The sequence below is a fragment of the Gorilla gorilla genome, chromosome 3, assembly GCF_029281585.2.
Source record: "Gorilla gorilla gorilla isolate KB3781 chromosome 3, NHGRI_mGorGor1-v2.1_pri, whole genome shotgun sequence".
Classification (NCBI taxonomy): domain Eukaryota; kingdom Metazoa; phylum Chordata; class Mammalia; order Primates; family Hominidae; genus Gorilla; species Gorilla gorilla.
In genome coordinates this window covers 44,538,247-44,558,486 of record NC_073227.2, presented here as the reverse complement: position 1 = coordinate 44,558,486, position 20,240 = coordinate 44,538,247, and the positions used below count along the sequence as shown (strand labels likewise).

At 36.2% G+C, this 20,240-nt stretch overlaps 1 long non-coding RNA gene across 1 annotated transcript in view; it reads left to right on the top strand.

Moving 5' to 3' along the window:
• Nucleotides 1-18,582, top strand: part of LOC115934300 (uncharacterized) — a 143,909-nt gene extending 125,327 nt beyond the window's left edge. The window contains exon 3 of the long non-coding RNA XR_004070116.3: nt 18,521-18,582. This is a non-coding gene — a long non-coding RNA (uncharacterized lncRNA). The remainder of the gene's footprint in view (nt 1-18,520) is intronic.
• Nucleotides 18,583-20,240: the final 1,658 nt, after the last annotated feature.

Genomic DNA, 20,240 nt, shown 5'->3' with positions numbered 1-20,240 from the left:
ATTCAGCAAAGTAAGAAGTAGGCCGTTAGGTGATGTCACCTTATAGTGACATTTTGAAAAATATGTTCTAGCGAAAGTAGAAAGAAATTTCCTGCTTTCATATTGTGCCATTTGAAATACCCTAAATCAATAACTTGAACCTCTTAACTTGTAACATCATAAGAAAGGACACTTAACTGATTATTTCTCAAAATAACACAAGTGGGGCCACTTTATCCAAAGCACTCAATAGTCCCTTCCTACTTCAGCTAAGGTAGGATTTGATTGCCATGCAGAGGAAAAGCACTGGCTTTAGGGAATGCCACATCGTAATGTATCTTTTCTCTTTCTGGAACCCGTTTACTTTACACTTTTGAACCCATTTCTGTATTGCAAGCCCAGACATAATCAAGTTTCACTTGGCTTTGAGTCTAACCTTGGCAATTGTATGTTCATATTGATTTTTGTTAACTTTACCTTGACTTGGTCATATTCTGATATTGCCATCTAGAAAAGTGTCTTGTTGTAATTTGGGTTATATTTGCTTACTGGTACCAAGAGAAGATCCAATTTTATATTATCCACTTCCAAGCTCCCAGCATTTAATTTCCATTAATATTCTATATAATCACCTTTTAGGCTATACAGAAGATACAAAGAAAAATGTAGAATCTCTTCCCTCAGAGATAAATCACGTTAATAGTAAAGATTAAAATGTCTGAGTTTGTAGTTTTTGAAGAAACAATATTTATCTGTTTTAAGCAGGATATCAGATACCCTTCCTAATTTCCTGAGATGCCAAGGTTGGGGGCTGTGAAACCAGAAACTGTGCCACAGATCACACTGAAGTATTGTTTGTGGGGAGATGCTACTGCTACCACAGGGCCAGACACTGTGGCTTGTGGCTAGAGTCCTGAGGGTGATGCGCTGTGGATTCTTCAGCCTGAACCTCTTGCCCTGTTTCTCTGGAAACTAGATGGGTTGCCATCAGCTTCACAGAAATGGTTCCCACACAGAGCTTCCATTTGGACCTCATTATCTTCTGATTCAACATTCAGCACAGATGCATCTGATTGGCAGAGCCTAAACCATGTGCCTTCACCTCAGCAGAAAAAGAGACTGGAAATTTCACATAGAAATTCCTCTCTTGGTAGAATTCCTTCCATGGTGACTTCCTACTATGGAAGTCCAGGTATTCCCTAAAATTCTGGAAAAGAGTTTCTGAAGAGGAATGACTAATATTCGCTGGACAACACTAAAGCAAATTAAATGTAATCACGCAGTATATTACAGTATAAAATGAAATGTTGAATTATGTGACTCAAATTATTTATTCTTTGTGGTTTCAAACAACAGCAGCAGCAAGACTCTTAAAAATAGTAATATTACCTTAAAAAAGAAGGAAACCCTGTCACTTTTGAAACATGAATGAACTCGGAGGAGATTGCAATGAGTGAAATAAACCAGACACAGAAAGACACATACTGTATGATCTCACTTATATAAGGAATCTGATAATGTTGAACTCAGGGAAGTATAGAGTAGAATGTCAGTTACCAGGGACTGGAGTCAGGGTGGTGGGAGATATTGGTCAAAATTTTAGTTAGATAGGAGGAAGAAGTTCAAGAGATCTATTGTAAAACGTGGTGACTACCGTTAATAACAACATACTGTAGTCTTCAAAGTTTTTGCTAAGAGAGTAGATTTTAATTCTTCTTACTACCAAAAAATAAGTATGCAAAGTAATGTAAGTTAATTAGCTCAATTTAGCCATTCCACAATGTATACATATTTCAAAACAATATGTTGTGCACAATAAATTTATACAATTTTACTTGTCAATTAAAAATAAATTAAGAAAGTTAAAATAATAATATTAATTGAAAGATTACTATATTATACACTTCTTTTAGGCACTATCTCATTTAACCTTTGTAATAAGCGTATAAATGATACTATTATAATCCTCATTTTAGGCTAACCCCTAAAGAAGTCCACAGTCTCATCTCCAAAATCTGTAAATATGGTGTTCCGCGCACCCCCCCCCCCCCCGGCCCCATGGCAAAAAGGAACATTGTTAGTGTGATTAAGTTAAGAATCAAAAAATGGGGAGATTTTCCTGAATTATCCAGATGGGTCTAAGGTAATCATAAGGGTCCTTATAAGAGGGAAGGTCAAAGTTTAAAAAAGGAGATGATAGTAAAAGTGGAGGTTGGAATAATGAACTTTGAAGGAGGAAGGGGCCAGTAGTAAAGGAAGACAGATGGTCTCCAAAAGCTGGAAAAAGCAAGGAAACAAATCATCTCCTAGAGCCTCTGGAAGAAATACAGCCCTGTCCATTCCTTGATTTCTGTATGTGAGATTCATTTTAGATTTCTGACATCTGGAACTGCTAAGACAATAAATTGTATTGTCTTAAGCCCCTAAATTTGTGACTATTTGTTATAGGATCAAAGAAAACTAATACAACTCTATTTTACAGATGAGGAAAACAGAACTTAAAATTTTTATTTCTTTACCTCATTTTTCATAGCTAATGAGTGGCAGGGCCAGGATTTGCAGTCCTGTTTGCCTGATGCCAAAATCTGCTCACCCACTTCTTGCTCCATGCCCTTGACTAAGCTATAGGCATTTGTTTTGGTGAAACAGAGATTCTTGGGGGCAGGAGAAAGGAGAGAGAGTCTCATGCAATTTAGATGACAGAACATTAAACATTGATCAAGTTTCAATGAACAAAAAGGGATGAAAAGGGTTTTCCAAATGAAGTTATGGAAGTTATAGAAAGAGCTCACTACTATAGCAATTTAAATAGGCAGAAAAAACCCAGAATGCTGCCTAGTAGCTGTAATAACAGAATATACCAAAGTATAAACCTTTTGGGAGGAAGGGGAGCTGCCTTTCCCTTGAGATGCTTCTACCTGAAGGTACACCACCTGGAGTAATATTCTTGGCCTCTCTATGCTTCAGAGACAGGAGTAGCTTCCTTGCTTTAGAAGTTGAGAAGTAGCTTATTTTATTAGTAAGTTTGGGAGAGGAAATGTGGATGCGTAGCTCATACTCTTCTTTTTTGGGGACCCTGACTACCTGAACATAGTGGTGTTGTCAGCATCTCCATGACATAACTTTTTTTTTCTTTTTTTGAGACGGGGTCTTGTTCTGTTGCCCAGGCTAGAATGCAGTGGCACCATCTTGGCTCATGGCTCACTGCAACCTCCACCTCCTGGGTTCAAGCGACTCTCCTGCCCCAGCCTCCCCAGTAGCTGGGACGACAGGTGAGTGCCACCGCGCCTGGCTAATTTTTAGTATTTTAGTAGAAACAGGGTTTCACCATGTTGCCCAGGCTGGTGTCGAACTCCTGAGCTCAGGCAATCCACCCACCTCGGCCTCTCAAAGTGCTAGAATTAAAGTCCTAAGCCACCACGTCCAGCCAACATAACTTTCATAGCATCCAGCTTCCACGTAAGAGGCATCCATTGTTTAATGCTGCCTGAGACTGAGGGGAAAGTTGTCCTTAGACTGACATGTGGTGTTGAATCCACTTCTATCACAGATGTGAAGGAATGTTCTCCAATATAGCCTTTCTCATTGATAAAGGTGATATTTTCCTCCTTTCCCTTTTGATTAAGAAATCCATCTTTAAGTGCTTTTCTCTCTCTCATACTTTACTGTTAGCATTCAATAGAAGCCAAACTGCACCTTCAATAATTTGCTTAGAAGTTTCTTCAACCAGACCAGGCGCGGTGGCTCACGCCTGTAATCCCAGCACTTTGGGAGGCCAAGGCGGGCAGATTACCTGAAGTCAGGAGTCCCAGACCAGCCTGGCCAACATGGTGAAACCCCGTCTCTACTAGCTGGGTGTGGTGGCACACACCTGTAATCCCAGCTACTTGGGAGGCTAAGGGAGGAGTATTGCTTCAGCCTGGGAGGTGCAGGTTGCAGTGAGCCAAGATCGTGCCACTGCACTCCAGCCTGGCTGACAGAGAGAGACTGTCTCCAAAAAAAAAAAAAAAAAAAAAGAAGTTTCTTCAGGCAAGTATTCTGTCTCTCACAAGTTATTCTTTTCATAAAACATTACAACATAAACACAGTTCAGCCAAGTTCTTTGACAATTTATAACAAGAATGACCTTTCCTTAAGTTTTCAATGTGTTCCTCATTTCCATCTGAAACCTCATGAGAATGGCTTTCATTAGCTGAAAGAGTGCATATGTTCTAGATATAATTATTGGACCTTGTTCCACCTAATTCTAATGCCCATGCTTCATGTTATTCTGTTTATTAAAAAATTGTCTTCAAATGTTTCCTTCTGTGTAAATGTTTTCCTCATACCACCCCCGCCACCCCCCCCCCCCGCCGCCTCAGGGGGCTATGTGGTGATGTAGTGATGTAGGGTACTGTCCAGGGGAAAGGAAAAACAATAATTATACATTCTGAATTGTAATTTAATATATTAAGCCTCATTACGTAAAAAAATGTATTCCTCAGAAAGTTACTTGGTATCATTTGGCACAACGTAGATAACAGCTGTTCATAAAAACCCTGTTTAGTGAGCTTATTAGTACTTAAACAACTCACAGTTTCATGGTTTATTAACTGTAGAATTTCCTTAGAAAGAGGAACAATTCCTCCAACTGCTATAGAAATACAATTAATATAGTACAAATAGGATCAATCTGAAAAGTATTTAATTTATATTAAGCTGTTACTAAATATATTTTGAGCAAACACATACCTGAAATCTTTTAGTGTACTAGACATTTAGTGTATATCAGGTATTACAAACTTTAAACGGGAAGACTGTGACCTTTTAGTAGAATTATGTTGCACTGCTACCCTGTGGTCTTTCTTACTGTAATAGCAGTAACAATAAAATGAAATTAGAAACATTAACTCATGTTTGCTCCGTGTAATTATTTAAAATGTTTTTTAATCTTCTCTACTTTTTCTAACATGTTCTGAAATTGAGAAGATAAGCATTTATTATCCACAATGTTCAGAATGTCTAATTCCTCAAGTCAGCAAAAAAAAAAAAATTCAGATCTCTTGAAATTTCTTTTTTTATTATTATTATACTTTAAGTATTGGGATACATGTGCAGAATGTGCAGGTTTATGTGTATACATGTGCCATGGTGGCTTGCTGCACCCAACAACCCATCATCTACATTAGGTATTTCTCCTAATGCTATCCCTCCCCTGGCCCCCCACCCCCCGACAAGCCCTGGAGTGTGATGTTCCCTTCCCTGTGTCCATGCGTACTCATTGTTCAACTCCCACTCATGAGTGAGAACATGTGGTGTTTGGTTTTCTGTTCCTGTGTTAGTCTGCTGGGAATGATGGTTTCCAGCTCCATCCATGTCCCTGCAAAGGACATGAACTCATCCTTTTTTATGGCTGCATAGTATTCTATGGTGTGTATGTGTCACATTTTCTTTATCCAGTCTATCATTGATGGGCATTTGGGTTGGCTCCAAGTCTTTGCTATTGTGAATAGTGCTGCAATAAACATACATGTGCATGTGTCTTTATAGTAGAATGATTTATAATCCTTTGGGTGTATACTCAGTAATGGGATTGCTGGGTCAAATGGTATTTCTGGTTCTAGATCATTAACATATTGGTGATCAGGCCATCAATAAAGTCATTAGAATGGCTGAGACTACCTAAGAATACAGTATTAAGAAGGTAGAGAAGATGGCCAAAGAGAGAAACACGAATGATACCAACACTTCAAAGGTGATGGGCTTCCGGAAGAGAATAGATTACTTGATTAAACAGTGAAAAGAAAATATGGTAACCATTGGAGAGTTTTAAGGAGATCAAGCTAAACTTCAAGAAGATAAAATAAATTAATGACTAAAAAGTAACCACTGTATTTATCCATTAGATCATTGGAGACCTTAACAAGAATAAATTATTATAAATAGAGGGCTATTGTATAATCCTGACTCCACCAGGTTGACTGGTAGATGGGTGATGAGAGTGGTTTTACTCAGTACAGATTACTATTCTGAAAAGTGGAGATAATAAAGAAAGTAAAGATAGAGTCAAAAGATGGTGGCAGAAAAGTTAAGCAAATTGAGAGAAACATGTAAGTAGAGAGAAAGTGAAGACAGAGGAATGAAGGCATAACTGATTAGCAATGTTCTAGGTGGAGACAGGAGAAAATGAGATCACGGTCATGACTGGAGGAAAAAACCCATCTCTGGGACTGGATAAAATAGAATAAAGATGATGTATTTGTTTGCTAGGGCTGCCATACTGAAGTATAATTAACTGAATGGCTTAAACAATAGAAATTTCTATTTTCACCATTCTGGACGCTAGAAGTCCATAAGGTTTGGGCAGTGTTGCTTTCTTCTGTGGCCTTTCTCCTTGACTTATAGATGGCCATCTTGTCCTAGTGTCTTCTCATAGTCTTACCTCTACACATGCTGTGTCCACATTTCCTCTTCTTATAAGGATATTTTTCATATTAGGTCATTAGTCATATTCCTAGTAACCTCATTTTAATTTAGTTACTTATTTAAAGATCTTATCTCCAGATGTGGTCACATTCAGAGATAATGGGAGTTATGACTTTAGTATACAAATTTTGGGGAGATGCAACTCAGTCCATAAAGATGGGTAGACACTTCTAATAATTAAATAAAAGTCATATTGAATATCTAACCAAATGTTTAACACGTATTTTTAAAGCATGCTTATAAAATGCAGGTTGCACAATTGGAATCATAGGAGCAGAAAGACTATGGAAAGTAGGTCTTACAGCTAAAGAATATTCAAAACAAAGTTTCTGCATTCAGAGGACACAAGAGATTAAACCCTGAACATCTCTGCTTTTCTGCTTTCAACCATATTTCAAATCTGCTTTCTGGCAATAAACACTGATTGTTATTGGAGGTCACACTTCAGGGTACGTAGTATAGAGTCATTGACAAATTGCTTCTGTGCTGTAAGGTGAAAACGATGAAATATTTTGCTATATCTCAAGCATTGTTTCTTCCAGTTACATCATCTTTGAAAACATCAAAAAGCCTAAACAGTTGCTAAGAAGAATATATCCAATCCTCTATATGTCTATAGGGATTGTCAAATTTAATGATTTATTTATCTTTCACTCTTCATCAGATTTACTGAGCTTCACTCTGTAAGAAAAATATACAGATTTAACGGAATGCTTATTAAGAACAGAGTAAATGCAGATTCAGTCAAAAAATGGCATTTTATCAACTGTCAGAAAATATGAGCAATCTTTCAAATTATCTGCCTTCATTAAAATCAATTTTTAAATTAAATTATATAAACATATGGTATAAGGTTATTCCTTTAGGAAATGTCATTTTATTTCCTCTATGTATAAACCTTTGCATACAATTTCAATGCTCCTTATACATCTTCTGTATAACAAACTGAGGCAGGACCTCCATGCTGCATGACTCGAGTCCCTGTGGAACACAGCAGATCCTCAAATAACACTGTTTTGTTGAGTGTTGCTTCCTTATAACATTGATGATAAACCTAAATAGATCGATTACCATAGAGGCCACTGTCTGTGTGGTGTGCACATTCTTCCCATGTCTGAAGGGTTTTCTCTGAGTACTCTAGTTTCCTCCTACATCTCAAAGCTGTACACGTTACAATAATTAGTGTGTCTCAGTGGTCCCTGTCTGAGTGAATGTGAGTGTGTGTGAGTGCACCCTGTGATAAGATGGCATCTTGTCCAGGGTAAATTCCCACTTTGTACCCTGAGCTATAGAGAGAGACTCCAGCCACCTGCAACTCTAAACTGGAGTAAATGGGTACAATAATTACCTTGCTTGTTTTTATTAATCTGTCTTAAATGTCTGTATAGCACACGCTTACTTTAATGTTTAATATTAGAAGTGTTTTGCTCTTCATTTAGAAGTTGGTGATGTTTTTGTGACCAGAAATATGCTGTAGGAACTTAACTCTTGTTTATATCAATTAGTCTATGTTAAAATTTGCTTCATTGCACCTCATTTTGATTAAAGTTACAGTTTCCAAGAACTTATCAAGACAGTAAGTGAGGATTTACTGTACTCTGGCTGCTGGATAACCCTGGCTGGCATCTGCTTTCTGCCAGAATTGCTGGAAAGCAGAAGGAACCAATCAAATGTAGTCATTTCAATTGGCTCTGCATTAACACAATATTGGATGCAAATTGCCACCACTTGCTCATGACCATTTTCATGGGCTGGGTCTTAGGAATTTCTTCTTCTATTATTTTAATACAAAAATCTACAGATAGTTTCCTTCAAGGAGCATGGACGGTGTTCGCTTCACTATTTTCAAATTCATATTAGGCAAAGCTGTTGGACTCTGCAGCTATAGTGACCTCAGCAGGAAGCTCCAACCACAGCACTTTCTAAATATATATTTTTCATTCCCAGGGGTACTCAGGAGCAGTGAAAGGGAAGTGATCTTCATTTTAAGTGGCTTCATGGAAGTCTTCATACTTAACAAATGCTTGATTGATGTTTTCTATTGTGTCTATTCAGCTGCAAATCCACTCTTTGTTCCAGATATTGGGAGGGTTACTGAATTCATGGATAATACAGATATGATAGACAGGGGTAGAGACCACTGAATAACTTCTGCTCCAAAGGTAGTGCGTTTACCTGCTACATTGGGCATAGGTATATGATATGATTTCTTTCAGGAGGCATCCTTAGTATCTAGTCTAATGTGTAATCCATATTTAGTTTTCTGTATTGTACATAGTCAAATTAATTTACAATTTGTGCATTTTCTATTTTTAGATGTTTCAGTAACTTGTGCCTCATAATATGAATGAATCTCATCTTGAAACAGTTTTTCAGCACTAGATCTGTGACTTCATAGTTTGTCATAATTATTTCCACAAGATTTTTGGATTTTAATACAAAGACATGCACATGGTCACCCTTTATCACAGGATCACTGACACTGATGGGGTTATCTGCCATCTACTTCGGCTTCATGGCATGGTGTGACTTTGTTTTGGCAACGTCTGACAATGCTCTGGACTATACTGACTCTCTGATTTGTAATTTAAGCTCAGAGTAATTGACAAGCACCCTTCTTAAGAGTCCAGACTTCTTGAAGTTCTAGGTTGTCTTTTTCATCATCACTCTGAATAATGAACAGTAACTGGTATTGGTTTTACTCCATACTGAAGACTACTGGGTCCTGCTTATTTCTCATTAGTATTCACAAAAATAATTGCCTATTAGCTAGAGTATTGCTTCCACTCTCAGCCACCACCTCTCCATCTTCTTGCACTTGTCTTCCGTCTCATTCAACGTGTCAGGTGCAAACTGCTGCTGTCCTGGTTGCAGGTCTTGCTGAAAGTCATTGTCCTCATTTGAGTTATCTTTGTGATGGTGATTGTTGTCTTGGGATGTTGGCATTGTTATTCTGGGCATTATTATCATTGTTACTTTCTATTTGCTAACAAGGGCCAAGGAAACCCAAATTCCTATGCCTGCACTAAAGCAAACTCAAGTATAGCCCTTGAGTGGTTGACAAAACAATATAGTCCAGTCAAATAAACTCCAGCTGGGCAACAATTCAATAAACTGGCCAAGGGAATCAGGGTTCAGTATATGGCACTGAACTAGGCTGATATTAACCAATCAATTCCATCTCGAGTGGTCTGAGATCCAATAGTATGGTTTATATAGATAAAACAGTTATAAATTACAGATATTTGATATAGGAAAAACTTCATTGATTACCTTTATTCCTATAATGATGATGATACCAGGATATTCTACCACATCAGTCAAACCATACTTTACCAGATCTGCATCAGCCATTCTGCTCTGCAGCTCACTCATCTACATATCCCAGATGGTGGGTTTCACACTTGTAGAACTTCAACTCTGACATCTTAATGAAAAAAAAAAAGACATAACTGTTGGTTCAGGAATGCTGGATTCAAACTTTATGTAAGCTACAGGGCAGTGAGGGTGAAGAACTAAGATCTTTTTTGAGAGCATTTTTGCAAACTCCCCAAACAATACCGCACAAATTTCTAAAATCATGTGATCTCTAACTGCCTCCAATTACATATCAGATGAGACCTACAATGAAAGGAACTGGAACCATTTCTAGGTGTTCCTAGTTTCAGGAAGAGGCTAAATATGTTACTAAAAAGATGTATTTTCAGGAATTTAAGGGTCCTTTACATTTCCTCATGATGAAAGATCTTAAGCTGATGCACAGAAAGCTTTTAAACAGCAGTGGTTTAGTAACTTTTAACTACTCCAAATAGAGGTGTCTGAGGGTTGAACTATAAAGAATTTCAGGAACATTTACCCCTACTAAACATGAAGTTTTTATTCTGGATCTCCTAGAAATTTTCAGTTTATTTTCAGGAGGAGTCAGAACTGATTCATCATTCATTACAAGAATTTCCCTAAAATATAACCCACAGCAGCAGTAGGTTATGCTGTAGGTAACCTACAGAACATGTGCCATATTTGTCCAAATGGACTCTGCCAACTACAAATGAGAGGTTTCCACATCTAGTAACTTTGGATATGCTTGCAAAGCTTCTAGGACTCCTAGAATGCTAAATGTCTCATGGTCTTGTACTCTCCACCTCTCAAGGTATCTAGGGTGAAGGCCATGTAGTTGTTTGATGTCTGATATCTTATTAAAGTGTTGGAAAACTGGAAATCTGTAAAGCCACTTGGGATGTATTTTCACCACCACTCTGCACAGGACCCACAACCTTCACAACTCTCAGATACAAGGACATTGCTTCCTTTAGCTTTCTGAAAACATTCCATACACATGATATCCTACAGAAGGAGGTAATTAAAAATAAGGCAATGCACATCAGGTGAAAGTTGATTTACATAGTCCCTTAGTTCATCTGATATTATTTCCAGGGAGATTTCATTATTCGTGAAACACCTTTTAACACTCTTCTTTCATGGCCCTATTGCTGTCTTGTTTGTAGTATCAAAGAGCACATCTTCTCTCTTGGTTACTTGAGTTCAAAACACTTACACTGGCCTTCACAGTCTGTTACTGTGGTTGAGAGGGAGGGAGAAATGTGACAGACACTTCTGGTGGTACTCACCACCTTGGCTCCAGGGATTGGAAAATCTAATATAATTAGAAGGCACATAATTTTTAAGGACTAGCAATAAGTAATTTTGACAAAGAATAAATCTATGCAGACAACTGTGGAGGGCAGTATTTTAGAAAAAAGATTGGATTGGTTAAAGGAGTAAATCTTCAAAATACTTCCCTTTTTCTTACCTATATTTACAAGAATGTTTCAAACAAAATGTTTCATTGCTATCATAAAATATGTCTCTTCAAATATTGTGTGTAAATTTGGTTCTAAAATTCATTATAAGTCATTTAGGCCACTAACAATCTGTGCTAAGATGTTCTTAAAAGAAATTGGGCATATTTTCAATATTTGGGGGAGAAAATTAATAGCAAATTTTTAAATAACCAACACAAAATTCCAGGTTCTCATGATAACAGTTATATTAGACTCTATTTTTTCTTCTTAGATAAGCTTTATATACATTTTACATGCATTAGAACATTTACTCCATGAACATAGATTTCATCTGTCTAGTTTATTGCTAATTCTCATTGCTAGACCAGTTTCTGGCATTCAATAGTCACTTAATACATATTAGTTACACAGATGTTCGCCAAGGGAATAGAGTTGCTGGATAATGACTTAGAGTCATTTTTTAAAAGTGATGACTTGGAATTATTATGAATGCCACTATAGTATTTAGCCAGAAAGCAGTCTTGCTTAAAGTGTTTGGGATGTAGGAGAATTTCGTCCTACATTCAATGGTGCCAACTTGCGATATTTTATCTTTTATATTTGAGATTTTGTCTGTCTGTTTAGTTTTATCCCTTTATATAGAATCTTAGATACCAATTCTTGATATTCTCAGCAAACATTTCTGGCAATGTCAATAATGATCTTTGCTGTCCTAAAATCTCTTTTAGAAGCCGTAAAAGCAGACACTGAGCCTTTCTTTTCTCCCCTAATCTCCAGTGCCAAGCCCAGCACCTGGATTATGGTAGACAATTCATAAATATAGTTGAACTAAGTAATAAGAAGTGTATCTTTGGAGGACAAAGACTGCCAGAATCAGTCATCCTTCCTTTCATTTAGAGAAATCCTCTAATATTCCCTTTGTTTTATTTTGTATCCTTTTCAAAAGTTTTTTTTTTTTAATTTGTCAATACTATGCATTTGAGAGAATGGGGGGATGGATTTTTTCCTTGTATTTCTTCAAACAAATGAAGCTGTTATAAAAATTTTCAAATGTGATTAGAATGAAAGGACATTAGGTTTATAATGATATTTCTATTTAGAATTGGCACAGATGAAATCACACATAATCCTTGTTTTGAGTAAACGCATTTTATAAGAAGAATAACTAGACACGCAGCCACTGAGAAGAAAATGTCTTCTTAACCCATAATAGAGTTTATTTCTTTATTTTTAAGTACTTCAACTTGACACGATTATCCTACTTGACAAAAATGAAAATGCCTGCAAAAAATATACAAAATAACTCATAAAAATAATTTATGAATAATTTTAGTTAATTATAAATAGCCACTTATTTCCTGGAAAAAAATCTAAATTTCCATGCAAAAATGTAATTCCAAATTCAAACTTTACAATTTAAAAATCAATTTTGATATTTTACAAAATAATTACTAATTATTAAGATTTAATCAAATTGCCCTTATAATGAGTGAAGAAATCTATGATCTGGTCCTTTATTTGTTTCTTTCCTACATTTCACAAATGTCACTTGGCCTGGTTTTCTAGAACACAGATATTTTCCTATATTCATTAATATGACTGTTAGAACATATTTCTAACTTGGACAATTTCAAAGGTATTTTGAAGTATTCCAAATGGAACTAATTAGTAGCTCATGAGGTAAAAGTACTGCCATATGACTATATCTTGTACACCAAACTATAAAGAGTAATTACTGAATCAGTTAAATAGCACATATAATCTGTATGCATTGTTTCTTTTAATTGCAAAGGACAGCAATTTCACTGAGCTAACTAACACACAATCCCCAAAACTGAGAATTTATTTGAATCATGCTGGGGGAATACCATTAAAGCCAAGGAAAAAATTAAACTGTGATGGTATTGTGATAGGAGCTCCCAAGACCTCAACAGCAGAACTTCTGAAACTTCCAACTGGACCTTTATTGACGTAAGTTAGCTCCCAATTAGTAGCATCGCCTTTTCCCCTTCCTCTAAGTTGAAATTTGTGAGCACATCCATATGCACATGAACATTCAAAAGAAAGAGGGAAAGACAGACAGAGAGACAGAAAGAGATGGAGATTTGAATGGTCCACATTATTCAGATGTCCACATCTCAGTCAGTCAACTCTTGGCTTGGGGCAGGGTCACAGAGTGAAACATGTGGCCTGGTAATTACAGCTAATGTTTGTTGACCATGTACTGGGCACTAAATACTGTTCTCAACACTATCTATGTTCTAACTCATTTAAGCCTTTCAATGACTCTAGGGTCTCTTTACTATTAACCCATTTTACATATATACAAGCATATACAACAATAAGTGTCTTAAAATGTCCTCTCTTGCCTAGGAAAATGAGAAGTATTCAAAATCTTTGATTTATGTAACATCTTATGTTCATCTGTGATGATCTTAGACATTTCTAATAATCATTCAGGTCAGATTATACTGCATGAGTATCTTTACTTTACACATGAAGCCACTGAGTCAAAACAATTGTGTGATCAACAATGGCCACAAAATTAATGCATAATAGAATAGAAACTAGGGGACTCAGGACCCCTTAGGAGAGGTCTGTAAAACACTCAAAGCATGTGGCCTGGGCCTTTCTTTTCACAGACTAGTAAATTTACTTTTATTTTGACAAGATCTTCTACAGTTTATTAATAAAATTAGGAAAAACACATTAAATATATGAAAGAATAAGCACTTGACACATTAACAATTAAGCATAATACTTTTATTTCTTGGGTTTCCTGATACAGATCTATGTACATTCAATCAGAAGGCTTCTATCTGGAAAACAAAATTATATTTTTGGACAAAAATTTGAGGAAATAAATATATCATAATAGTACCCTAGGTCTGATATACTCATTTCTCCCAGCCAATCCCAGCCCAAATGTTAGTTTCTTATTAAGTAGACCAGACCATATTTACTAGGTCAATATGTAAATATTAATAGCAAAAGTTTCAAAGTGAAACCTAAACCTTACTGTGGGCATTGGAAAACATAGTAAAACTCTAGGCCCTGATGAATGACTGACCATACAGTAAGGAAGAAAAATAAGGTTGAAAGAAGGTGGAGAGAAATACATAGTACTACAGAATGTATGTCTCAGAGATTAGAACTCTGATAAGCCTCTTAACTGAGCCTGAGACCTGAAGGAGACCCACCCATAGCAAGAACATGGAGAAACTCCTTTCACTAAATATGATTCACTGAAAGTTCAACTGTGAGTCATAAGCAGCATTACTTTTATGTCTTTGTGACAAAGGCTAAATTTAAGAGAGATTGAGTATAGAATATATTTCCATTTCTTTGTGTCTTATTCAATTTCTTTCATCAATGTTATAGTTTTCAGTGTAGAGATCTTTTACCTGCTTGATTAAATTTATTTCTAAGTGTTTTTTGTAGCTATTGTAAATGAGGCTCTCTCATTTTTCAGATCGTTTTCTATTCATGTATAGAAATGCTATAGATTTTTGTATGTTTATTTTGTATCTTAAAACTTTACTGAATTTGATTATTAGTTCCAAGAGTTTTTTTAGTAAAATATTTAGGGTTTTCTATATACATGATCATGTCATCTGCAAACAGGGCAATTTTGCTCATAGATTGGAAGAATTCATATTGTTAAAATGTCTAAAGTGATCTGCAGATTTGGTGTAAGCAATATCAAAATAACGATGATATTCTTCCACAGAAATAGAAAAGTAGAATCCTAAAATTTGTATGGAACCACAAAAGACTTCAAATAGCCAAAGCAATCTTGAGCAAAAAGACCAAAGCTTGATGCATTACACTTCCTGACTTCAAAATATACTACAAAGCAATAATAAACAGAATAGCATGGTAGTAGCAATAAAAATAGACAAATAGACCAAAGGAAGAGAATAGAGAACACAGAAATAAATCCATGACCTTATAGCTAACTGATTTTTGACAAAGTTGCCAAGCATGCACAATGGAGAAAGGACAATCTCTTCTGTAAATCGTGTTGGGAAAGCTGGATATCCACATGCAGAAGAATCAGAAGAATAAAGCTAGATTTTTATCTCTCAACATATTAAAAAAATCAACTCGACCAGGCACCATGGCTCATGCCTGTAATCCTAGCACTTTGGGAGGCTGAAGGGGGCAGATCACCTGAGGTCAGGTGTTTGAGACCAGCCTGGTCAACATGGTGAAACCCCGTCTCTACTGAAAATACAAAAATTAGCCAGGCATATTGTTGCATGCCTGTAATCCCAGCTACCCAGGAGGCTAAGGCAGGAGAATCGCTGGAACCTGGGAGTTGGAGGCTGCAGGGAGCCAAGATCACGCCACTGCACTCCAACCTGGGCGACGGAGCAAGATTCCATCTCAAAAAAAAAAAAAAAAAAGTCAACTCAAAATGAATTAAAGACGTAAATGTAACACCTGAAATGATACAAGTATTAGAAGAAAACAGAGGAAACACTTTATCATATTGGTCTGGGCAAGGAATTTTTGGATGAGATACAAGCACAAGCAATGAAAGCAAATGTAGAGAAATAGAATTATATCAAACCAAAAAGCTTTTGCACAGCAAAGGAAATAACCAATAGAGTAAAAAGACAACTTACAAAATGGTAAAAAAATTATAAACTATGTATCTGACAAAGGGTTAATATTCATCATTAATAAGAAACTCAACAGGAAAAAAATAATATAATAATAATCCAATTTAAAAATGGATAAAAGACCTGAATAGACATTTCTCAATAGGAGACTTACAAATGGCCATAAGGTATATGAAGAAATGTCCAGCTTTATTTATTTATTTATTTATTTATTTATTTATTTATTTATTTGAGACGGAGTCTTGCTCTGTCGCCAGGCTGGAGTGCAGTGGCGCCATCTCAGCTCACTGCAACTTCCGCCTCCCAGGTTCAAGCGATTCTCCTGCCTCAGCTTCCTGAGTAACTGGGACTAGAGGCGCACGTCCCCACACCCAGTTAATTTTTGTATTTTTAGTAGAGACGGGGTTTCACCTTGTTGGCCAGGATGGTCTCCATTTCTTGACCTCGTGATCCACCCTCCTCGGCCTCCCAAAGTGCTGGGATTACAGGCGTGAGCCACTGCGCCTGACCTAAGAAGTGTTCAGCAGTATTAATCAGTAGTAAAATACAAATCAAAACTTTAGAGAAAAAATCACCCCACACCTGTTAGAATGGCTATTATCGAAAACATATAAAATAACAAATGTTGGCAAGAATGTGGAGATAGAGGGACTTATACACAAGTGGGAACATAAATTAGTCCAGCCATTATGGGAAACAGTATGCAGATTCCACAAAATATATAAATAGAACTACCATATATTCTAGCAATCCCACAACTGGGTTCATATCCAAAGGAAATGCAATCAGTATGCTGAAGAGATATCTACACTCTCATGTTTATTGTCACACTCTTCACAATAGACAAGAAATGGAATCAACTTAAGTATCCATCAATAGATGAATGAATAAAGAAAATGTGGTATATTCATACAATGGAATACTATTCATCCATAGAAAACAATAAAATCCGGTCATTTGTGGCAACATGGGTGAACCTGAAGGACATTAGGTTAGGTGAAATAAGCCAGGCACCAAAAGACAAAACTGGATGATCTCATTCATAGGTGGTATCTAAAAGTTGATCTCATAGTAGTAGGGAGTGGAATAGTAGCTACTGGGACCTGGGGAGAGGAGGAGAGATGAGAGGATAGGGATTGGTCAATGGGTACAGCATTACAGATAGGAAAAATAAGTTTGGTGTTCTATTGCAGAGTAGGTTAACTAGGGTTAACAATATTATATTGTGTATTTCAAAATAGCTAGAAGAGAGAATTTTGAATATTCTCACCACAAAGAAATAAATCTATAAGGCGATAGATATGCTAAATACTCTGATTTGATTTTACATATTGTATACATGTAACAAAATATCATACTGTACTCCACAAATATGTATAATTATTGTATGTCCACTATAATAATTTTTTAAATTAAAACAATAAAAAGCTTAAGTAGAGGATATTCTCCTCATTTATACTAGACACAGCCTATCTTTGGGGAAACTTAGGTCTAGGAGAATATACACCTGATGGGTTGAAGAGGGATTTTTATTAGTAGCAGCTGGCTCTATCACTGGGTAGTTACGGTAACAACAGGAAACTAAGATCCTTACCAAGAAAACAAAGTGAGAAGAAAAACGTAGATGCCCAGCATGCATTGAGACCCTGCCATATGGGCATTCCCAGTATCATCACGGGGCTAAAGTCCTGGTTTGGCAGATGAGGTCACAAGTCCTTTAAACGTCAATTTACATATGGCCGTTTTCACTTTGCAGGATTTTCTCTTTCAACCACTCCGGAAATTTTACATTCAATATCAAGTGATATGTCTTATTTATATCATTTATAACAATAATTATCTTGTTACCTACATAATAATGATTAACATTCAGGAATTTTATTGCATTAAGGGCCTGGTATGCAATATATATGATTGGGGACATTTATGGCAAAATCTACCCCAATGTGGTCTCTAAATTACATTTCAAAGAGCAAATCTCCACCCAATCTCCATCCTTGCTTTTCATGTATCATATGGTTTTAAAATGTTGTGATTAAATCTAGAAAAATGAAACATTATTTCTGCAATGGAAATGTTGACAATGATCTTTCTTATTGAAATCTCTGCAATTTCAGATTAACTCTACAGTTAATAACATCTTTGGGTAGAAGAAAAGATTCTTAGAGAAGGGCTCTTCCGAAGGTTACATGTATTATTTTTTAATACGTCTCAGCTTTTCTGAATTCTCCTGGCAATCACTGTAATATAAAATATGGATTTCACAAACAGAAACAGAAGCTCAAACTCATTTTTTCTTTTTATATTAGTTCTGCCAAGTCCCTGATGCTTGCCATAGGAAAGCATCTATATGTTTTTCTTGTAAAAGCTATCAGTTCAGTCCATTCCCTCAGAAGCCTTTGTTACTCCATGGACACATTTTCTCATAGGATAAAAGATGAAACTAATGTTTCATCACAATATTATAACATAATTTTAAATCATTGTAAATAGGTTGATGGTGCTGGGGAATGGAAGAATAAAAGGTTAAACGTTAAAGAATTTTGTACCTTAACCTCTTGTTTCTTGAAAATTGAATGCACCTTTTTTTGCCTCGTTAAGGTTTCATCCATTCAACCATTTATTCACTTATTCTTACTTTCCTAGAAGCATTGATTGAACATCTTCTACATATTATCACCACCCTGGACACTACAACAACAAAGAAGGTAAGTACTTAACTCCAAAGAGCTCAATACAATCATTTCTAATAAAGAACTGAAAAAATTGCTGCCACAACCTGGAAGAGCCATAAACCAGGCCTTGTGGATGGATTCAGATTTTCCTATATGGTAACAAAAGAGCTACAAAAGCTTCTCTTTCCTGTGTGCAACTACCGTCTTTATTCAATGAAGACACTTAATTGTCTAATACTGCAAGCTCTCAAAGTGAATATAAAGAAGTCATTAACAATAGATATTAGAATAAACTAAAAACAAAAATAGTAAATTCAGAAATATTTCTTTAATCCTTGCATGAAAGTCATATTTGATATTATAATCATGAAATAAATCAAATCATATTTCCCCACAACCCACATTATGTTCCTTCAGTTAAATAGATACTTAGTAGATGTGGTCGTTAACAGCCATTACTTTAAAAACATACTGCATTTGCATTTAACAGACGTTTAGTGAGTGCCAAGTGTTGAAGGTATTATTTTGGAAATTAACATTTATGATGGGAGATTCATAAACTGTTGTTTCAGCTAGAAAGTGAATCTCTTCTAGATAATTGATAAAGCATAGAAAACATGTGTGATTTTTGTACCGAAAGATCAAATTGGGTTTTCTTCTATTTTCTATTTCCTGTGCCTACATAATATTTCTCCCTAAACTTCACGATGTTGAAATAGGATATTTAAGCCTCTAGGTCTTCATAGACTCCTGAATTAATGGGACTTCACTTGGCCAACTGGCCTTTTATTTTTTCAAGTGAGTATTATTCACCATAATGTACTCAGTAAAATAGAGGTACAAATCTACCCAAAGATAATAAAAGTGACTGTTCTTTTGTACAATTTTGCATTAACAAATATGGTGATTAAAAAATAAATGGGTGATTATAAACACATAAACCCACATTAAGAGACTATGAATAAGGCTGATATATTTCACACTGTGCTTATGTTGTAATATCTTTAAAATTGTCTTTAGGGGCACTGGAGCCAGAACACATCCTTATAAGTTAGGTTGCTGATATTTTTCCCTAAGAGATTTGATGTTCCTGCTGTCATTCATCCTAGACAACTAAGACCTTGAGTTGGCAAGCTTTTTTAAAAGCTGGAGAGTAAAGTTGCTCTATGGGTCTTGGTGGAAGCGGGAGATAGAGAAGAGAAAGGAAACCTTCCAGACTCTAAGTGGTTTTAGATGTTAAGGGGTGGGAGGGATACTGTGATCTTCCCTAAGTGACATAGAACTGATATAAACCAAAGAACTGGTCTAGTAAGAGATCCCAAGACAGATCTGGAATTGGCAGTAGTTTTTGCTTAACTTATTATTCTCCCATATCATTTTACCTACCTTCTGTTTCCTTAAAGTCAATACTAGTTTCAATTTGTGGAAAGCTGGAAATGCGATGATTCCCATGCACTCAGTTTCTGCTCCAGACACCAGGTGGGGGCATGGCAATTGTGACTGGAGAGAGTGGAGGGGTCATCTTATCCGCCACATCAGAAGCTGAGGTTAGGATATTGTGGCAAGAGATGAAAAGTGAAGTGATGTGAGGAAACTTCATCCTGAATTCAACTAAAGCCCTGGAATACTTGTTCAAATAACCAGCTGACAACTTGGGGTTAAGCTGTCTTGAATTTAACCTGTTTAGCTCA